This window comes from Protopterus annectens, chromosome 6.part0 (assembly GCF_019279795.1).
Source record: "Protopterus annectens isolate FY-2018-M chromosome 6.part0, PAN1.0, whole genome shotgun sequence".
NCBI classification, from domain to species: domain Eukaryota; kingdom Metazoa; phylum Chordata; order Ceratodontiformes; family Protopteridae; genus Protopterus; species Protopterus annectens.
Window position 1 is genome coordinate 846,924,843 of NC_056737.1, and position 23,653 is coordinate 846,948,495.

Consider the following 23,653-nt stretch of genomic DNA (forward strand, 5'->3'; position numbering starts at 1 on the left):
CTGTGGCCAAGGAAGTCGTAGAGTATATGAATGAGTCCACGGAGTTTCTTAGTTTCACATACCATTTTTCACCAATGGTTATTGATTATCTTGATGTAAAGTTAGAGAAGAATGTTTTTCTTAACACTTTTCAGTCTTCTATTTATAGGAAGTCCACCTATTGTAATTCCTTTTTGCATTTTTCTAGCCACCACCCATACAAACAAAAACACTCCATTGTCAAAGGCCAATTGGTCAGGGCAGTTCGTATGTGTAGTTCCCTTCATGCATTCCAACAAGAATGTCTCTTTTTGAAAAATTTGTTCATCAACCGCGGTTATCTGACCTGCCTGATTGACAAGCTTATAGAGGAAATTGACCAAAAGAGACAAGTGGGCTTTTACACACCACTTCTTAACCAAGGGAACACTGATGCGGTTGTACTTAATTCAGTTAATGTCTCTGTTTTCAATTCTTCTTCTTTGAGTGACAATGTGGCTTCTGATTTGTCTAGTATTGAACATGTTCGTAATTTCAATTTAAGTTTTATTACAACTTTTAATAAAAATTCTAGACAAATCTGGGAGATCATATGTAAAAATTGGCATTTTATTTCGTCTAACTCCTTCTTATTGGAGAAACTTGGCCCTAGACCTTTTGTTGTTTACAAAAGAGGTAAGAATTTGAAAGAACTCCTGCAGAGGAATAATGGTAGTTGCCCTTTTAGTAAATTAAAGGGCACTTTTACCTGTGGGTCCTGTAATTGGTGTTATATGTTAAGAACAGGGAGTTCTTTTGTTATTAGGAATAGAAAATATCAAATCAATCACAAAATAAATTGTGAAACCAAATTGGTTGTTTATTTGGCATTGTGTGATTGCTGTGTGGCATTTTATGTTGGTAAGATGGATCACAAGTTCCGCGAACGGATTTCCCAACATGTTTATGCCATTAGAAATAAAAAAAATGACAATTCTTTAGCTAAACATATTGCTTGTTTTCCAGGTCACAGCTTTCACTTCATGGCAATAGACCATATCCTACCTAGTAGTAGGGGTGGCCCTACTTCACTAATGTTAGAGAATAGTGAAATTGAATGGCAACTTAGGTTAGATGCTTTTTCTTACCCTGGGCTTAACGAAAGTTGTAATATCTCCTGTATCTTGAAGTTGAAAAGTTATTTAAGATGACCAATTTATTTTGGTTATTTTTTATTACTCAGTATAACATTAACACTGTTTCAGTATTTTAGTTCCCTTGGGTCCTTGTGCTGTTTTGATGTATTGATCTTATTATATATATATTTTTTACATCCAGGTATATTTTTAAATGAAAATGGAATAATTTTTATTGGGTATATATATACCTGTTTAGGTACTTAGTTGAGTCAGGATTTGTGCATGCTGTGATTCCATTTAAGAAGGATTTTATGTACATGTTTACATTGACTTTTTTGATATAAAAGGTTTGTGGTATAATTTATGTAATGTTTTTAAGATTCTTATAACCATTGTTTTATTTATGTTTGTACTTTTTTATTTTTAAACTGGTTACGCTTTAGTAATACGTGTCTTGTTGGAGAAACTCAGTTATGATGTCATTACGTTACACATATACTATTTAAGAGTCTCCACCATTTGGCGCATTTTTAAATCTATTCTGAGGAAGCCACTGAAGGTTCAGTGGCGAAAACGCATTTGTTTTAAAGTGAATAAAAGTTGCGTTAAGCTTATTCTTACAATATTGGAGAATATTTTTTCCGTTGGGCTTAAGGTTACCAGTTCGCTTGTGTTTTTCTCGTTGGTTATTTGTTTTTTATTCTTTGCTTTATAGAATTAGGCATATCCAAACCTTTCAACTGTACCCGATTTTGGTTCAAAATGTTGCTCTTCCCCTAATAATCTCTCTGCAAAATGGCAACTTTGGAAGAAAACATGGAGGGTTTGCAATTAATAAATAACTGTAATAATCAGTTATAGATTGGACTGCAGTGGGAGTGACAGATCTGTTTAAGGTGGAGGTGGGATTATATCAAGGATCAGCTCTGAGTCCTTTCTTATTTGCAGTGGTGATGGACAGGTTGACAGATGAGATCAGACAGGAGGCCCCATGGACTATGATATTTGCAGATGACATTGTGATCTGTAGTGAGAGTAGGAATCAGGTTGAGGAGACTCTGGAGAGGTGGAGATATGCTCTAGAGAGCAGAAGAATGAAGGTCAGCAGGGCTAAGACAGAATATATGTGTGTAAATGAGAGGGAGGGTAGAGGAATGGTGAGGATGCAGGGAGTAGAGCTGTTAAAGGTGGACGAGTTTAAGTACTTGGGATCAACAATTCAGAGTAATGGTGAATGTGGAAGAGAGGTGAAGAAGAGAGTACAGGCAGGGTGGAATGGGTGGAGAAGAGTGTCAGGAGTGATTTGTGACAGACAGGTACCAGTAAGAGTGAAAGGGAAGGTCAGACCAGCTATGTTATATGGGTTGGAGACAGTGGCACTGAAACAAAGGCAGGAGTCAGAGCTGGATGTGGCAGAGTTAAAGATGTTAAGATTTGCACTTGGTGTGACTAGAATGGATAGGATTAGAAATCAGTATATTAGAGGGTCAGCTCAGGTTGGACAGTTTGGAGACAAAGCAATAGAGACGAGATTGCATTGGTTTGGACATGTGCTGAGGAGGGATGATGGGTATATTGGGAAAAAGATGCTAAGGATGGTGCTGCCAGGAAAGAGGAAAAGAGGAAGGCCTAAGATAAGGTTTATGGATGTGGTGAGAGAGGACATTGGTGTGACAGAGCAAGATGCAGAGGATAGGAAGAAATGGAAAGAGATGATTCGCTGTGGCGACCCATAACGGGAAAAGCCAAAAGATGATGATGATGATGATGATGATAAGATTGCTTTTATTTCAGAAATGCATGTACATTCTTTTATTTTGTCAGCTACTCAAGTTAGCAGTACTAATATTAAAAAAGTGTCCCTTCTTTGCAGGTTCCCAGCTGTACTGTGTGGCTATTTTATATTCTTGAATCACATTTTTGGTCCATTTTTCATAACATTGTGTTTTTTTGGCAAATTAGTGGCAAATCATTAAAGACTGAAGTTAGAAAATAATGACAGACATTTCAGTTTCAGATTTCATACCCTTCAGAAAAGTCATACTAATGCAAGACCTACTATTCTATTATCTTTCTAAGTTTATAAGAGCAATATTTAAAAATTGTCCTTATTTTTGGGCCTTTGTCCCACTTCTATGTATGGCTTTGCCCAGATTTCTTGCTCTGAGGTTGAGAGGTATGACAAATGTGTCAGGGACATCGCAGTCAGCCAGAGACATTTCAAATTGTGACATACTTGTTGCACCCCACTCCCCTATGTAGTGACTCTGGATGTGTCCAAGCAAGGCAAGGAACAGTTATGCAGTGTAAATGTGCCGACTATCCCCCCATCCAAGGTAGACACAAGAACTACAATGGCTTTTCATCTGTCCTTGATTTTGTAGAATGTTCTCGTTTCTGTCATATTTTTATACTGTTGATTTATGCTTTTTATTCGGAAAGTGCCTGTTGCTCTGTGTTTAAGTAGCAATGTTTTAACGACCATCTGGTAAGCTTGTCTGAGATTGCAAGATGCAAGTAAGTTTTAATAAGCATACTGTTAACGAATTGCCAACATTGAAAGCCTTTCTGTTGCCATGCAGAGAATACTTACAGAACTAGATAATATATAAGCCTTGGGTACTGAAATGCATATGACAGTATTTGTAATAAAGGACAGGATTACATTATTTTAAGAGCTCATTACATGCTTTACCTGCAAACTAAACATAATGCCAATCTATCATGTGTGGTCCATATCCTGTACAGTAATCCTTTAAGCAATGTATGTTGAGCTTGTTTCCTGTTTGCTTTTCATTTTTACTTTGATCATGTTTTCCCCATGAAACAAGTAGATAGTTGTTGCCAGGCAGCAGGTCGTTTTTGGATAAGAAACATTTTTACAAGTGGGGGTATCACAGAGATTCCTACTTTCAGCATGTTACTTGATACTTTAATAAAGCTGAATATAAATTATAATTAGAACCGCAGTGCAAGGAGAAGTGGTTTGAGTTGAGTGCTGCTTGCTTTTTTATACTTGATTTTTAACTGACATTCCAGTAATGTATTTAAAAAGTAATTTACTTTTTCATGCCTCACAACCTTTTTGTTTCCATCTAGATATTAAGTAAGCTGCCATGCAGCCAATGGATTGAAATATTGTTTTTCATCTACACGTTCTTTTTTTCTTGATTGGACTCTCATAATGATGGTTTGGCACCCAGGGCAGTGTATTTAATTAAAGTTACAGTTTTTGTGGTTTTGATCATAGCTCCTCCCCTTTCTAGTTGGCCACATCCACTCCCATTGACCCCACCCATTCAGCTGTCTCCTGCTGCCCCCCTTTGATTTGAAGTCACCAGCCGCCACTGGGTAGTTCTGCATACTGTATGTATATTATGAAAGAGAAAACAATGGGCCGGATTCACGAAGGCTTGCATGGAGTCTAAGAGTAGTGTAAGACTCCATGCAGCCTTTGCGATCCAGGAACAGCCCAAAGTCCATGTAAGAGACAAGCTAAAACGTCTCTTACACGGAGTGGGAGTGGATAAGCTAATCACCTCACTTGCAGCTGAATAGCATGCAAATGAGGATGATTAGCAATCCAGGAAGCCCAGAACAGCCCGTGTAAGAGCCGTTTTAGCTGCAGAAATGTACTCAGTTGACAACTGAGTACGTTTCTGCAAAACTGCAATGGAGCCATGTCAGCTCCAAATAAAGGGTGCATATGTGTCAGGTAGCATGCCAACGGCCAAATATGTGGCCATTGGCAAAGTAACCTGATGCAAATATATTAAAAATATAATTTTTTTCGGCGATTGCCGATGTTTAAACCCAGCGCAGCCCCGCGCAAACGGGCTGCGCTGTATAAAACATAAAAACGAAGGTTATAAACCGACAAATGTGGGTTTTATGCAATACATGGAATGTCAATGCAGGGACCAGCAGACCAAAACCAACATGGCCACCGTGTAGTGGTTGCTAAGGGGGGAAGCTGAGTCTAAGACATGTAACTAAGCATTAGTAGGCAATCTGATGCAAATGAGTGTTAGGATACAGAATTCCACTGTCACACAGCAAATGAGCACAGTCTGAGTAGTGTAAGAGTTACAGAAGGGGGAGAAACAGAATAGGAGATAGGTGACATCACAGGGGGGAATGGTAGAAAGAAATGCAGTTCATTGGAGGTCAGAGTTACATAACAGATGTCAGACAGATATCATGGAAAGAGCTGTGCCACTAGATAAGCATGAGAAAGTCAAGAAATGGAAGGTGTACACTGTTGCCTACACCGAAGTTTCTTGCTGGGCGTGCATGCGCACGTGTGTGCACCATGAAGCGCGAGTAAGGCAGTGTGCGCGCGTGTAAGGCAGACTGAGCATGTGGGAGCGTGTTGGGAGATGTTTAACACTGTTTGCACGGGTGTGCACACATTTTAATCTGAATAAGCAGATTCTGAACTGTGTAAGCATGTGTGCGAGCATGTAAGCCACTGTGAGCGTGTTTCTGCTGGTTTGCACATGGCTCCTCCCTGAGGAAACAGAGAGGAAAAAGGAAGCAACAGATTTACTAGGAAGCTAGCAGGGAATACTGCTGGAGCTAGCAGGTGAAAACAATTAGAATTATGCAATTACACAGGCAGAATAGTAGCCCAGCCCAGCACTTAAAACTCTGCAAACAGCAGTGCAGGATGTTTCTCTCAAGAGACACTGCAAGACAGGAGTAAGCTATTAGAAGTGAAAACTGAAAAAGCTGAACTCAGAGCAGAAATGTTCGGGGCTGCCATAGCTGTCATAATGAGACATAGGCGACTTGCTGAGGGTGGTGACAATGCAGATGGTGCCAGACAACCCACAGTGAGGAGATGGAGAAACGTGTACAGGCCCAGGGTCACCTACCACGGGTTACATGAGCTGGAGATAGTAGAGCGCTATAGAGTGGACAGAGACCTCCTGCAGCAAATAGTGGAGCTGTGCAGGCCACGCCTCACACACAGAACCAACAGAGGGGAACCCATCCCAGTGGAAATCAAGGTATGTGTTGGCCTAAGAATACTAGCAACAGGTACCTTCCAGAGACCAACTGGTGATATGATGGGGATATCACAGGCATCAGCCTCCAGGGTACTGCACCAGTTCCTGGATGCCATGTCAGCACATGTCAGTGATCATGTATATTTCCCCAATGCCCGTGAGGTATTGGCCAGCAATATGCGTCTCTTCCAGCAAATAGCGGAATACCCTGAGGTAGTGGGTGCAATAGACTGCACGCACATACGCATCAAAGCACCAGCCGGTGAGCGGGGTAGGGCATACATCAACCGCAAGGGCTTCCCCTCCATCAACTGCCAGGTCGTGTGTGATGTCCAGGGCATAATAATGAATGTGTGTGCTGGCTGTCCTGGGAGCTACCATGATTCCCACATCTGGCATTTGATGCAGCTGTACCAGACATTTGCCAATGGGGACATCCCGCACGGACACCTAGTGGGAGATGCAGGTTATGCACTGGAGCCGTGGCTGATGACACCCATCAGAAATGCACACACACCTGAACAGGAATGCCATAATGAGGCACACGCACAAACACGTAATGTAATAGAGCGTGTGTTTGGGCTGCTCAAGTCACGGTTCCGGTGTCTGGACACATCTGGTGGAGCCCTGCAGTACACACCAACTACATGTACCCAAATTGTCATGGTATGTGCTATGCTACATAATATGATCTTGTGAAAACAGCTGCAGCAGGACCAGCATAGGGCCGGGCCGAACAGCCCCCCACCCATGCCAAGGCCATCACAGGCAGAGCGTGACTCAGAGGAGGAACAACCTGAGCCTGCCCCAGTAGGCAGAAGGAGGCGTGCCCAGTATGCCCTGGCCTTGGCAAAGAGGCAACGCATAGCACATACACTGGCTCAGTAGGAACGCTGGGAATGATACCCCCTCTGATTCACTCAAATAATAACATGGATGCCTACAATGATATGACCTGCTCACAAACATGTACAGGGAAGTGTAATATGCACATCCGACAGAAGCAGCCCTGCAGCACCACCTGAGGCATGAATGCCATGTGTTAAGTAATGTAACACCATGTACTATATGCACACCTGAGGACCCTGACTAACATCCTATCCTCACCAAGCATCATGCCACAATATGACAATGAGATGATCAAGTGCAATAACTGGCTGAAGTATCGCAGTTAGTCAAAGGGGATCCAATGTGTGCCAGTCTGGGATGACATGCTGAGCATGACATGATGCTCCACCTGCTAGGACTGGTGTGCACCTATCAGTGCAGGCCATATGGATACTGGCAAAGGCTGTTGTTACCCACAGTGTGCCCTGAATAGGTAAGGCTCAAAACACAAACCTATCTCCATAGGTATCAGAAGGGATAAGAATAAGATAAGGGATAAGTCGAAACAGCAAGATGCATGCAGTCTAAACTCACCCAGTATGGAGAATGTTGATATCTGTGCTGTAACAGAAAACTGATTCAAGGCTCACAACAGCACCCTAACACTATCAGGTTACACCTCATACTGTGCTGTACAGACTCACAACATGGAACAAACTACAAAAGGAGGGTGACTAGCAAGAATTGTCAAGGATAACCACACCCCCATGTTGGTACCACAACAAGAAGCAGCATGGACTAGCCATGGTCAAGTAATAGTGGCTAAAACTGCCCCCCAGTTTATAGCCTGCTACAGACTACTGTCCCAACACCAGGAACTGCACCTGGCCTATGCTGGAATACATGAATATATCAAGTCCTCCAAACCACATTATATTGGGTGACTGAAAATACCCAGACATAGACTGGGAGCATTATACTAGCTCCAACAGTGTAGGACAAAAGTTCATAGAATCCATAAACCAAAAGGCCCAGGAACAACGTACCACTCCCACAAGAGGGGTAAGCATACTGGATGTGATAATCAGCAACATGGGTACTGGATGGCAAGACGAGAAGTGTATTGCTCACTGGTAAAACCAGACCATAGAGTAATCACACTGGATATACAAATCCTGACCACAGTCCCTGGCCAGAAAACCACAGGGGAAAATATGTGTAAAGCAATATTTGCACTCCTCCAAACTGATGTGGAATCCATTAAAGGTCCTGTGCAGGTGCAAAATATGGGCCACACCTCAGAACCTGTAATACAGCCATTCCATGAACACTGCCAGGAATGCTTGGATTATGCAATCCTAAATTAAAACAAGACACAATGCCATACACGCAGGCATCTGGCATGGTGGACACCAGCCATAACCCAACCATGCAAGAGAATGAGGAAGCTACTACATGATAGAGCAAACATAAACAATGAAGTAATCACTGATCAGTAGTATGGCAATAAAATATGTCCACACATACAATCCACTAAGGCCATCCACAACAAGTTGAATCTGTGAATCCTGAGGCAATGTTACACCTGCCCCAAGTACACAGACAACCCCCAACTCCACCCAAGAAATACAAATATATGTGAGAGATGCAACCATCTATCCAAACTGGAGGCTCAGCTCCCTCAACTCAGTACTCCCAAAACTAGTCAGGAGGAGAAGGTAACCACACACACCACAAACACAGTCCCACATAGACCTATCACAACTGCAAACCAAACACATAAACACAGAAAAACATTCCCGAAGACACAAATTACAAACACAGCACACCAACAGAGGCCTGTAAAGCAGACACCCAATCAAACAACCTCCAAACATAGCACATGCAACACATAGTACTCAAAGCTGGTGTGACAAACAGTCACAGGCCAGAAGGAGAAACAACATGCCTGATACAGTTGTAATAGGTGACTCCATAGTCAGACACACTGCTGTCCCGCACACCAGACTGAACAAGGGAAATGGTACAGTAAGCTGCCTGTAGGCTGCCACAATATGCCACATAACAGAAGTATGCAGGTCACTCCAAAGCAAGTAGAAATATGATGCAGTCATAGTCCATGCTGGTGTGAATGACCTGAGATGTACCTCCCTAGACTACATGAAAAGAGACATAGATGAGCTCTCTGATTATGTAGTCCAGGCCAGTATGACACTCACCGTTTGCAGCATCCTACCCTTACCAAGAATAATGCCACAGTACAAACACGGAATGATCAGTCATAGCAAGTGGCACACTTACTGGTGTCATTCCAAGGGGATCCAATGTCTGTCTGCTTGGGATGTCATGCTTGACAAGCCACGCAGCTGTTCTCGGATGGCTTGCACCTGTTACCCTGGGCGTCTGGATATTGGATAAGGCCTTTGCCACCTCCATAGAGCCTTTTGTAGGCAAGGCTGAAAAGACTAACCCACCACCCTAGAAAACATAAGTGGAAAGAAACATAAGGGTAATGCTGACCAATGCCAGATGTGTAAACCCCAATATGCATGCTCCCAAGGCCATCCCCAGTATGGAGAACATTGATGTCTGTGCAGTGACAGAAACCTGCTGCAAGCCTCCTGACAGCACACCAGCACTACCAGGTTATACCACATATCATGTGTCATGGCCCCAAAACCTGGAACAAAACATAAAGGGAGGGTGAGTATCCATATTTAGCACAGACACCCATACGTCCAGGTAACTGACAATGCACAAGGCATTGGAGTCCACCCATGTGCAACTAACTGTAGGCAAGACTGCCGTACAGTCTGTAGCATGCTACAGACCACACTCTCACACACAGGAACCCCACCCAGCTGTCCTGAAGACACTGGACAGTATGAATGTCCCACCAAATACCAAACAAGGTACCACAAATTACCACATAGGTGGTAAACCATTATGTATGGAAGGAGTAATCAGGAACCTAGGGACGCAAGTGGACAGTAACCTGTTATGTGACACTCACATTGCCAATGTGGCTAGGAAGACTGTCTACATATGACACCGTATCAGGAAAGGATTCACATCTACGTCAACAGAGGTCATTGTGCCCCTATACTGTTCTCTTATCACACCCATAATCTAGTACAATGCCTCATATGGGATGTACCTTACCTGACACCTGCAGCAGTTAGAAAGACCTCAAAGGTACCTCACCAAGAGGATAAAGGGTCTCAAATACATGTCATATGCTGCCTGGCTGTAGACACCCCAGCTGAATGCAGTCACATACTGCCTACACAGAGGCATTGCATGCCTGTTGTAGAAGGCCATGCCCAACACAGGAGTAATGGACATGCTCCACCCCAGAAAACTCAAAGCCATCAGAGCTGTGAGAGTGAGAGATGTCAACCTCAACAAATAATGAAATAGGATGTGCTGGGGGGACAGATACATAATCCAGAGGCTCCCCACACCCTGGGCCAGAATTCCACTCCATGTTAGGCAGAGCCCCTCACTGACACTCTTCAACAGGAATCTTGCCAAGTGGATGGATGATTGTAGAGTTACACTGGGGGTCTTCACTGTGTCATGTCCAGAGAGAGGCACAGCAAAGCAAATCATAAATGGCCATAATATTCACATAGCAAAAGCCACACACACTCTGGCTAGGCTAACAAATGCCCTAGGGTGGATAGCCTAGTATGAACCTATGAACCTATGAAGATACAAATTGTACAGGACACTAAGGATAATCCCAAGGCTTTCACAACTGATGGTAGGAACCGTGTTGGGAATTCACAGATATGCTCTGAATCACACAAATATCACAAACACACACACATATTGCCAACATACATCCTGACAGGTGCAGTGCAAACCCCCTCCCAGAATGCAGAATATCTATCCCAGCAGACTGCTGGCCCCCTGACAATGCAGATGCTGAGGTAACAGCCAGCATCTACAAAGCAAAACACACAGCAGCAATGGTATGAGATTGTGTCCTGGGCTGAGTGCAACATGGACTCCAAGATGAATGGAATGCCAAATCACACTACTGCTCAATGTCAGCCTTACCACAGAATATGTACCCAAAGAGCAGTGTACAACAACAGTGATCCTTCTCAACAAAGGTGTTGCCTGAATGGATACTGAAAACTACTACCCCAGAATCCTGAGAAGCTCGGTCTGCACAGCTATGGAAAGGATCAGCATGTACCACAGACATAAAGATATTGGGGACCTACTGACACCGGACCCTACCCAGTGTGGCTTTCTTAAGTGCAGATCCTGCCCCTAAACATGTTTGACTCAATTGAAACAGTCATTAAGGTCATTGATGAGGGCAATGTGGTCTACACAGCGTAGCTGGACCTTGCAAAGGCTTCTATACAATACCCTACGTGTTCATTATAGATAAGCTCACCAGCTTAAATATAAACCCCTATGTCAGTAGAGGGGTTGCAAATCAGACCAAGGACAGAACAGCCATGGTCAGACATGTTGCAGCCATGTCAGACTACAAACCAGATATAACTGGCATCCCACAAGGCTTGGTCCTGGGATCTCCCTCGTCTGGTATATATGTCCTATAGGTACAGGCAAACATGGAAGGACTGTGTCTGAACATGTTTGCAGAGGACTACAAACTGCTCACCATATATGATCCACCAGCTGACACAAGCATCCCACAAAAGGGCCACATAGAAAAAGACAACTGGTGCCATAGCCATGTCAGCAAGCTAATTGCAGAAAAGTATATAGTCAACCCCCGTGGATATACAGTAAGTGCCCACCAATTACCACATAGGTGTTAACCCATTATGTAGTTAACATGTAATGAGAGACCTGGGGACACAAGGTGATAGATATCCTGCATTGGACAAACATGTGCTGTAGTGTTTACAGAAACATACCATATACCCACCTAATCATGAAGGTTGTCAGATCTAGATAAGGGGAGGTCATTGTGGCTCTGCAGTCATCCTCCATCAGTGTTACAATTGACTACAATAGCCCCTGTGGGATGTACCTCAGCAGACACCTCCATCAACCGTAATGTCCCCAACAGTACCTCACCAGGAGTTCAAATAGCTTGCACAGATGCCATGTGTTGCCTGTGTTGCTGGTATCAATAAACATGCTGCACCTTGTACAATCTGAATGGCAGTGAGCTATGCACATGAGAGACCTGAACCCCAGCACTGACTTACATAGGACAAGCTGTACTGCATGATCCATAACACAGAAGCCACCCCCACCCATGAGTGAACTCCCAGTACAGGCTACACATAGAGTCACTTATCAATTTTCCTCAATAGGAATCTTGATGAGTGGATGGGAGATGGTAGCTTTATCCTGGTTATCACTGTCATGTCACAGGTAGACAGAGGCACAGTATACTAACCATGACATATGTCATGGCAAACTCCACTTACAATGTGTGTTGAAGGACAAACACACTCTCCAACTAGCATTAGACATGGACTAGGGCACATCGCTAGTGTTTGCAAATGTACACTTATGTTGTGGAATACACTACCAATGTTGGACAAGCCTGGTTTAAGTAGTTCATATCTGAACAGAATGCAACATGGTCAGATGTACACAACTGGCCCCTAACCAGGCTGTTGTGCTCACTATCGAAATGTAAAGCAGTGATAGCACTAAAGCCCAGGATACTGTCCACCACAGTCAAAGTACTACCAGTACACTATACAGTGTTAGGTCAGTGTGAAAGGATGTTGACAACTGTATGCAAAGTATCCCATGCAAACACTGCAGGCACAATATAATCCTGTTGTGTTCACACACAAAGCAGTTGTACAGTAACTATACAACATGACACACAACACACAACCATAAACGGGTGATATTTGTTGAAGTTCACATTCATCCACAAATGTGGTGGGCTGCAGAGTTCAACATATGGAATGCTCACATTGGGCATGCTCACACACTTTGATAAATGAGACATATGTCAGACAACATGCCATGGGAAGGCTGAACTGGGCATGCTCACACACTTAGGCCAAATCTCAGTTTAGCAGTTGGACACACATATCTGGCATTTTTACGTGTTATTCCAGGAACCAACCACATTACAGCAGTCTGCCCAGTGCACACAGTTAAATGACTACAGAGACATACGTGATATAGTGGATCCCTCCCATATGCAAACATCCTCCACAGATGCACAAGCTGTTCATACAAACAGGGAATGCTATGGCAATAAAGATGTGCAAACAGTCTATCAGCAACAAATAATGTGCATTTGACAATTAAACATATGGGTGTAGAGGTCAACACTAGGCTGTTTGCCCTAGGGAATGACAGCTTAGCCAGAGCGTGCTTGGTGTCTGCCTCCGCACAGGATGCACATTCCCCTTTCTAAACACCGATGATGTCAGCACCCTATAAGTACAGCAGGAGAAAAGAAACCTTCCAGTAATGCAAATAGCGCGCTCCGCTAATGCGTCTGTCGCAAGTGTCATAACATAGTTAAGTAAGGGTTTGAATCCTGCAAATGCTCAGTGTAAGTGGTGTTGGTGTGTGTGTAAGTCTGTGGGAGAGAAATGTCCCTTTTGGCAACTGGGAAAACACACTACAGGATGCACATTCCCCTTTCTAAACACAGATGATGTCAGCACTCTATAAGTATAGCAGGAGAAGGAAAACCTCCCAGTAATGCAAATAGTGTGCTCTGCTAATGCATGTGTCTTAAGTGCCATAACATAGTTAGGTAGGGGTTTGAATCCTGCAAGTGTGTGTGTTTGTTTGAGGGGGATTCGTGTGTGTGTGAGGGAAGTGTCCCTTTTGGCAACTAGGAGAACAAACTACAGGATGCACATTCCCCTTTCTATCCCTTTCGGCAACTAGGATAACAAACTATAGGATGCACATTCCCCTTTCTAAACACAGATGATGTCAGCACTCTAAGTATAGCAGGAGAAGGAAACCCTCTAAGTAATGTGAATAGCGTGCTCTGCTAATGAATCTGTCTCAAGTGTCATAATATAGGTAGGCAGGGGTTTGAATCCTGCAAATGGCAAGTGTGTGTTTGTCTGAGGGGGGATTAGTGTATGTGTAATTTTGTGTGAGGGAAATGTCCCTTTTGGCAACTAGGTGAACAGACTACAGGATGCACATTTCCCTTTCTAAACACTGATGATGTCAGCACCCCAGAAGTACAGCAAGAGAAGCAAAACTTCCCAGTAATGCGAATAGAACACTCTGCTAATGTGTCTGTCTTGAGTGTCATAACATAGTCAGATAGGGGTTTGAATCCTCCAAATGACAAGTATGTGATTTTGGCTGATGGGGGTTAGTGTGTGTGAGGGAAATGTCCCTTTTGGCAACTAGGTGAACAGACTACAGGATGCACATTTCCCTTTCTAAACACTGATGATGTCAGCACCCTATAAGTACAGCAAGAGAAGAAAACCTCCCAGTAATGTGAATAGCACACTCTGCTAATGTGTCTGTCTCGAGTGTCATAACATAAACAAATAGGGGTTTTAATCCTGCAAATGGCAAGTGTGTGTTTTGGGCTGAGGGGGGTTAGTGTGTGTGAGGGAAATGTCCCTTTTGGCAACTAGGTGAACAGACTACAGGATGCACATTTCCCTTTCTAAACACTGATGATGTCAGCACTCTATAAGTACAGCAAGAGAAGGAAAACTTCCCAGTAATGCAAATAGCACACTCTGCTAATGTGTCCGTCTTGAGTGTTATAACATAGTCAGATAGGGGTGTGAATCCTGCAAGTGTGTGTTTTTGGCTGGGGGGGGGGTTAGTGTGTGTGAGGGAAATGTCCCTTTTGGAAACTAGGTGAACAGACTACAGGATGCACATTTCCCTTTCTAAACACTGATGATGTCAGCACCCTATAAGTACAGCAAGAGAAGAGAACCCTCCCAGTAATGCAAATAGCACACTCTGCTAATGTGTCTGTCTTGAGTGTCATAACATAGACAGAAAGGGGTTTGAATCCTGCAAATGGCAAGTGTGTGTTTTTGGCTGAGGGGGGTTTGTGTGTGTGCGTGAGGAAAATGTCCCTTTTGGCAACTAGGAGAACAGACTACAGGATGCACATTCCCCTTTCTAAACACCGATGATGTCAGCACTCTATAAGTATAGCAGGAGAAGGAAAACCTCCCAGTAATGCGAATAGCGCGCTCTGCTAATGTGTCCGTATCAAATGTCATAACATAGTTAGGTAAGGGTTTGAATCCTGCAAGTGTGTGTGTTTGTCAGAGAGAGGCAATTGTGTGTGAGAAAAATGTCCCTTTTGGCAACTAGGAGAACAGACTACAGGATGCACATTTCCCTTTCTAAACACTGATGATGTCAGCACCCTATAAGTACAGCAAGAGAAAAGGAACATCTTAGTAATGCGAATAGCACAGTCTGCTAATGTGTCCATCTCACATGTCATAACATAGTCAGATAGGGGTTTGAATCCTACAAATGGCAAGCGTGTGATTTTGGCTGAGGGGGTTAGTGTGTGTGAGGAAAATGTCCCTTTTGGCAACTAGGAGAACAGACTACAGGATGCACATTTCCCTTTCTAAACACTGTTCAGCTGAAGGCCATGGCTCTGGCACAAGTTGTCTGTTTTTATGATGCTCCTTTGGAAGATGCTTGTGTCGGCTGGAGAGTCGATTATGGTGGTCAGTTCACAGTCATCTGCATATTTGGTCAGCCACAGTCCGTCCATGTTGGCCTGTACCTCCAATAAATATATACCAAACAAGAGAGGTCCCAGGACTGAGCCTTGTGGGACACAACTCGTAACTGGTTTGGAGTCTGGCATGGCTCCAGCAATTCTAACCATGTGGGTTCTGTCCTTGAGCCACTGTGCAATCCATCTAGTGACATAGGGGCTTATATTTAAGCTGGTGAGCTTCTCTAGAATGCCCAAGTGGGGTATTGTTGTGAAGGCTTTTGCGAGGTCCAGGTAGGCTGTGTGAACCACCTCCCCCTCGTCAATGGCCTTAGTGACTGTTTCAAAGAAATCAACCAGGTTAAACCTGGCAGTGCTGGTGTGCTCTCAGTAGCCCTGAGCCAGGCATCTGTTACTGCACAGATATCGATGTTCTCCATGCCAAGGAGAGTTTCGGGTGCATGCATCTGGAGGTTTAGACTTCTGGTGTTGGGTAGCATTACTCTTAGTTTCTTATCCCTTGTGATACCTATGAAGGTGGGTTTGTCATTTGAGCCTTGCCTAACATAGGCACTATGGGGGTAGCAAGAGCCTTTGCCAATATCTGAAAGCCCAGGGGTGACAGGTGCAGGCCATCCCTAGCGAAGCAGGTGGTTCAACAGAAGATGAATATGTGAAGGTGTAGTGCCTGTGATTAGTTAGCAGTAGCATATATGACTGCTCACGTGGACACATGCCAGGTAAGTCATATGCACTGTGTGACAGGCAATGTACATGTGAACAGGACAAACAGTGACATCCTGTCAAGTGGGACATGGACATACATATAGTAAGCTATGCAGATGGCACTAGGAGTCCACAGAAGCTCTATAACTATGTATTGCAGGTGTGATCAGTATTCCAGGGTATTTGCAAGCAAACATGCATGCAAACAAAGCTACAGTAAACAGGGCTGCATGTAGTCCATTGTACAACAAACAGGCTGTACCACTTCCAGTAGGTAACACTGCAAATATGCAGGCACTATGCACATGTACATGGAAATACACGGGTCAGATGGCTAGGGTCCAGTCTCAGCACAAAGTGTACAGACCATGTACTGTCAGGATGTACAATAACTGGATGGAAACCCATGTGCTCATACCTGCAGTAATACACATGTCAAATAACAGACACTGAGCCTTCACTCAGTGGTTCCATACTTAGTAGGATGTATGCTACCTGGCCTGCCACCACAGTATCCCTGACATATATGGGGACTCTCCCTCCTGTGACAGTTAATTTTGTGTGTTGGGGCTGTCTAGCATGGTATGAGATGTGAGCATGCAGTGCTAGGGTGCTCCTGTGTCCTGTACCAGTCGTGTAGTACTGCACACATATCAACATCCTCAAACATCTGCATTGCAGAGTCCAGTGTGGGCAACATGCCACTTGCAATTTACATGTCCATCATTGCGTATTACTACATTCATTACCTTATCCCCTGTGCTACCTATGTATGTAGCCTTCTGTTGACATCATTACCACCAGTATGCCAACATGTGCAGATGATACACTATGGTAATTATCATGGGTGTAGACAACAGTACATGACAATCACACACTTACTGCATCAGGCATGCTGTGATATACCTACAATTAATTCAGCACACAGTACTGTTAACAATATGATACTATTACTACACATCTATGTGGTCACCCTGTGCATCAGCAACATGTTAACCTGTACCTGCACAGTTGTTACAGATTGCAGGAGGTGGCACAGTTTCATCATATGCACAGGGTGTGAACTTGGTATGCCTGTGTCAGCCACCGATACCACCAATTGACATGTATGTGTATGTGTGTTGGTGAGGGACAGCAGTAGAAGGTGGGGCAATGTTGATGCAGTGTGTGCGTGTATGCAGTAGCCCTAGGTGTTGTCAATTTGCATGTGTGTATGGATGCACACAGTTCCACCTCATGGCTGCCATATACTGGTGTTTGTGGACAGCCACAGACTGTACCTGCCAGGTCATACAGATCAGTGTCTTTGGCCACAGACACAGTACCTGTGCCTTGCAGGGGTGCTATGGACCGTATCCAGTACCAACCCAGACTGGGTACTGTCATCAGAAGCAGGTGTTCATTGACTGGACACAGATCCCTGTCAGGCCTGACCAGAGCCACGTGCACGTGGTCTCCTGGGGCGGTCTGATGACAGCACAGACCCAGCATTGCTGGGGCTGCTGCTGGCACTACGGGGGTGGCCGCGGCCCTGTTGTCATCCGCGATGACTGCAAGCTGCTGCTGTTGCTGGCATACGGCCACATCAACGTCTCAACCGCCCACCATCGCCCTGGCTCATGGACATGTAGTTGTGGAACCGGTCTAATATGTCCCCACAACATCTGTCTATGACATTGGTGAAATCACGGATGGCAGCCGCAATGTCACTCATACTGTCAGTCATGGCTGTGCAACATGCTGTCAGCTCCCTCAGACCCTGTCTGGTGTACCGTTCCATACATGACTGTGCCTGCATGACAGCCCAAAACATAGCTGAGGTTGTAAGACCTCTGTGGGCACGTCTGACAGGGGCAGTACGCCCACGGATGCTCCCACAAGATCCCCTGGACATCTGTCTGTGTGGTACCATCTCTGGGCCATGCCCATGGCTGCTGTGTGGGGAGGCATGTGCCACAGATACCACATTACCCTGGTCAATGCCCACTGTATGCTGTCCATCACCTAGGGACATTGGTGACAAAGGGTGTATTGGCAGGATAACTGTGCGCATTGATGGGGTCAACAGCTGTGTACTGTCAATCGGCTGACCAATGGCGGACCCTGGCATACCTTCCTGTGCCATTACACAGATATCATCATTATCAGTACCCACGGCACCTGATTCAGGTTCCCTGCTACATGACACCAGAGCAGCACCAGAACCTGTGGGAGGGAAACAGGAAACACAGTTTACAATGTCTACACATTACCAGTGATGCACACATTCACACATGCACACATGCACACATGCACAGGTGCACACATGCACACGTGCACACATGCACACATGCACACATGCACACGTGCACACATGCACTCATGCACAGGTGCACACATGTACATGCACACATGCACACATGCACAGATGCACACATGCACAGGTGCACACGTGCACACGTGCACACATGCACACATGCACCTGTGCACAGGTGCACACATGCACACATGCACAGGTGCACACATGCACACATGCACCCGTGCACAGGTGCACACATGCACAGGTGCACACATGCACACATGCACTCATGCACACATGCACAGGTGCACACATGTACACATGCACACATGCACAGGTGCACACATGCACACATGCACAGGTGCACACATGCACACATGCACCCGTGCACAGGTGCACACATGCACACATGCACACATGTACACATGCACACATGCACAGGTGCACACATGCACACATGCACAGATGCACACATGCACAGGTGCACACATGCACAGGCACACAGGTGCACACATGCACACATGCACACATGCACACATGCACACAGTTTCACACAATTGTACAGTACTCAGTATGTGTGATATCAACACACAGACACACATATATGCATACAAAGAGCACTACTAAGTGAGCCAGATAGTATTATTACTATCAAGGCTATTACAGGAATTGTTAATACACACTCACCAGCATGGATAGGCTGCATTGCTGTTATACCAGGGGGACCTGCAGACGTGAAGAAACTAATGTCAGTGGGCACAACTGTGCCATTGTTACTGAGTATGATACAGGTCAGTAGTACAACAGTTGCCTTTCACAGGTCAGCTGCTAATATTGAGGATATCACACTTGCACATTAAATACTACGGTGACAGCTACAAACCAAGGACACACCTCACACATGCATTAACTACCAGTGTACACAACAGTCAACTATACATATGGCATATTACCTGCACGTTCACTGTCTTGCTGCTGTGTGACTCCAGCCTCCATCATAATGCATGTCTGCTGCTGTTGTTGTTGCTGGTGGACTGGAGCCACTACACTCATAAGTAGTCCCTCCAGTCTGGTGAGTGGGGTTGTGTAGCCACCCCACCACCTGTGGCGACCTGTTGCCTGTGGATATCTGACGTACGCTGATGGACATGTCTGATTAAATCACTGCAGTGATGTCGTACCTGCTCATATGTCCTATTATGCGTGCCTATGTCATTTACCCGACGGACAAGGTCTTGCCACAGTGCAGCCCTCTCCTGCTGATTCTGGCTGGTGCGGGAAAAGAGTTTGCATAATCCTGCACCAGGCTCTGGTGTATCTCCTCATCCTCAGCTGTGGAGTAAGTGGGATTCCGCGGGTGGGCCATGTACCTGAGAAAGAAAATAACCTGATATCAGCAATATATGTCAGCAGAATTTGGCGCACATACTACACATGCTACTCGACTGTTATGATACAACATATCTCACATATATAGCATCTGTCTGTCTATTGGTGGATACACATGTAAATGGCCAGGTATCAGTGCTCAGCCAGCAACTGTGCAACAGTACCTGGTACACTCCATATGACATACTACCAAACCCCAGCAGTCAGAACACTGATTCAGGTCAAAAGCACCTCCTCACTCTGGGGGTTTGTATCTAGGTACTGTATGGCCTACATCATCAACTACTGTGAGCTGACCACACACTGATTGCCCTGGATATACATATCCCACCTCCACCACCAGCACAAACGACTATAGTGAATAACATTACAGATGCAAACTTTACACTTTGTAACAGTGACATGGTATCCTTTCAGCCCACTGGGCCAGTGGCAGATACAACCCACAATGCTGACCCCTACACAATTGCTTTCTACAGACATCTCCGAGAATGCATGGATCATGCAATCCCATATATGACCAAGACACTCTCCACAAAGGGACAGCATCTTGTCTGGTGTACCCCAGCCATAGACAGATTGTATTACAGAAGATGGAACCTACTGCAAGACAGAGCATAATTCCATAAAGGGAGGGCATGTCTGAGCAGCACTAGTAAGGATCTATTTTCCATCATACAAACATCCATGGGCAACTTTGAGAGGGAAATCAAGAGGGACACTCCATATAACTAGAAGGCCTTCTTCAGTTTTGTTAGCAACCTGGTCAGGATCCATCCTCTATGCCCATAGTTAGTACACAACAACAAATATTTCACTGACACCACAGATATTGACAACATTGTGGCAGACAGGTTCAGTGCAGGTGTCACCCCGCCCTCTCCCCCAAAATAAGACATAGTTATCCCAGCTGACTGTAACCTCCCTGTCATCACAGATGTCCAGGTGAGAGCCACCCTCAGGACAGCAGAATACACAACATGAATGGGACCTGATGGTATCCCCAGTTGCATGCTACATAAACTCTGACAGGAGCTAAACACACATATAGAAGTGCTATGTAACACTAGCCTGACTACAGGATATGTACCTGTACACTGGCGCACAGCAGCAGTGGTTCCACTCCACGAAGGAGGCACCTCAACATACTAATACAATACAACACAATACATTACATTACAATACAATACTATACAATATGCTATTGCCCCTGGGACTACAGCAGCGTACTGTTCTGCTACCCTGACCATTGTGACACATGTGGTGTGATGGTACCTGCTGCTGTCACACAGTTACACAGGGTGACTCATATGGCATATTACCTATCTGACTAACATTCAGCAGGGGTATGTGTGACAGGTACTCATGGGGAGTCTTGCTTCTTAACACTGTGTGGTTTATTGCAGGGTATGTCTTATCTGTGGGTAGGAACTTTTACCTCCACATGTGCACTCTATTGCAGTGGCATGGATGACACACAGCAGTCATTTAGGTTGTGGATGGTGTGAGGTGTTACTATGGTTGTTGGACATCTGTCATGGGTGTGACTTACATATGTAAATCTGGGAGTGGTAACATCTATGTAGGTAGTATATGTGTACTCTGTGGTGTTGTCAGTCACTGTGCATTGGTATTGTGTTTGAGTGCATTGTCACAGTGTTGTACATGTCACTGTGTCCTTCTCCATATCTGTAGCTGTCATGTGAGGTCCATACCATGGCATCCATTATGTGGTGTGGAGGGGTACACCGACCTACATGTCCATAGCTGACACACCATGTTCGCTGACACATACCATGTGCAGGTATTCCAGGGATAGTGTGCCACTGTGAATATCATTGGGGCCACTATTGTACACATTTATGACCCTGTTCACCCCTGACACATGCAGTGGTGGGCAGCCAATCACATATCTGGTGGTTACTGGTGTAGGTGATTTGGAATGTGGTATGGTACTCCAGTTTTGACACTGGTGTTCACTCCATGCCTTTGTCACCAGGCACCTGTTGCAATACATCTGTACACATGTGCCTCACTCAGAATTTATATACATCTCTCTCTCTCTCTCTCTATATATATATATATATATATATATATATATATATATATATATATGTCTGTATACATATACACATATATATATTGATGTACATATATTGCTATAGATGTGGAGGGGGGGACACAGAGGGGGTGAGAGTGATAGAGGGGGTGGGACAGGGTGTGTGGAAGGTCGTCATATACAGTCATACCTGTAGATAGTCAGATCAGTCTGTCTATGTATATGTATCTACATATATCTATATCTGTATGTGTGCATTACATATATATGTTTGTACAATATTCTATCTACATCTGTCTATGTATTCCTGCATCTCTCTCTCTATGTATGTATACATATATGCATATCATATATATATATACATATATATATATATATATATATATATATATATATATATATATATATATATATATATATATATATATATATATATATATATATATATATATAGATATATATACACACATACATATGTTGACATACATACGTATCCATATGATAGACAGGTATATCAACATGTTTGCCTACCATACTGTAAATACACACTGACATACTGCTAAACATACATAACTGTGGAACCTACTTTGTACATGGCACTACAACCTACAATCAACCAACATTGATATGTGCACATAGATGCTCTCACATACAAATGTATGTACAGCCTTCACTGATAGTTGCTGTATGTCCCCTGCCCTTTACACATCTTCATATACATATGGATACAGACCAATGACACATATGGAGGGTTCACAGTATGTAGACCTTTATAGTATTACTTTACATTACCTGTGTTTGTCACAGCTGCTTGTGTTGCCGTCTGGTTCTCTGTCCTGCTGCTCCACTTCCCAGTTGTCAGCTTTCAGGTGGCTGTTGCTGAACAATTTGTTTGTGTCTGCTTAATTGCAATTTTCTCTGTCTCTGTCTCTATCTCTGTGTGTGTCTCTCTCTCTCTCTGTCTGTCTCTCACGTCCTTCTCAGGGTGCAATGAAAGTATTGCATGTGTGGACTGGGTGTACAGCATACTTTTGTAGGTATCTGCATATGCCCATGTGATGGCCTCTGCACCAATTGTTAGCCAGCATTTGCTAATTGCATGCAGCCAGTTGTGTACTGATTGCAGTTCTCACTGTGATTTCAGAACAGTGCTATAAAAAGGTATGTGAGATAGGCGTAGCCCTTTCAGATTTTAAGGGCAGGGACCATGCTGTTATGCTGTGGACAATGTTCTGTGAGTGTAAAGGTTGGTATCTCTCTCATATTTCCAGGTGTGTTGTAGATTAACATTCCTCCATTCATTTCTCCAGTTTCCTGTACTAACTGTGTATGTACACTGACACCTACAACTACTACTACTGTTAATGTGTGTGTGTGTGCTTTCCTTTCACTTTTGCTTGCACTTTGTTGCTAAGGCTTCAATATTTGCCCTTTACAGTCACTACTTGTATGCCTGCTAGGTGTCCTGACTGTAGTGTGCTGCTGTAGCTTTCCTATTTTCCATGTACATTCACACCTTGGAATGCTTGCTATATCTGCTAGGGTGTTACAGCATGCAGTGTGGTCTGGCCATGGTGTGGGCCTTGACATCTATTAGGGTATTTGAGTATG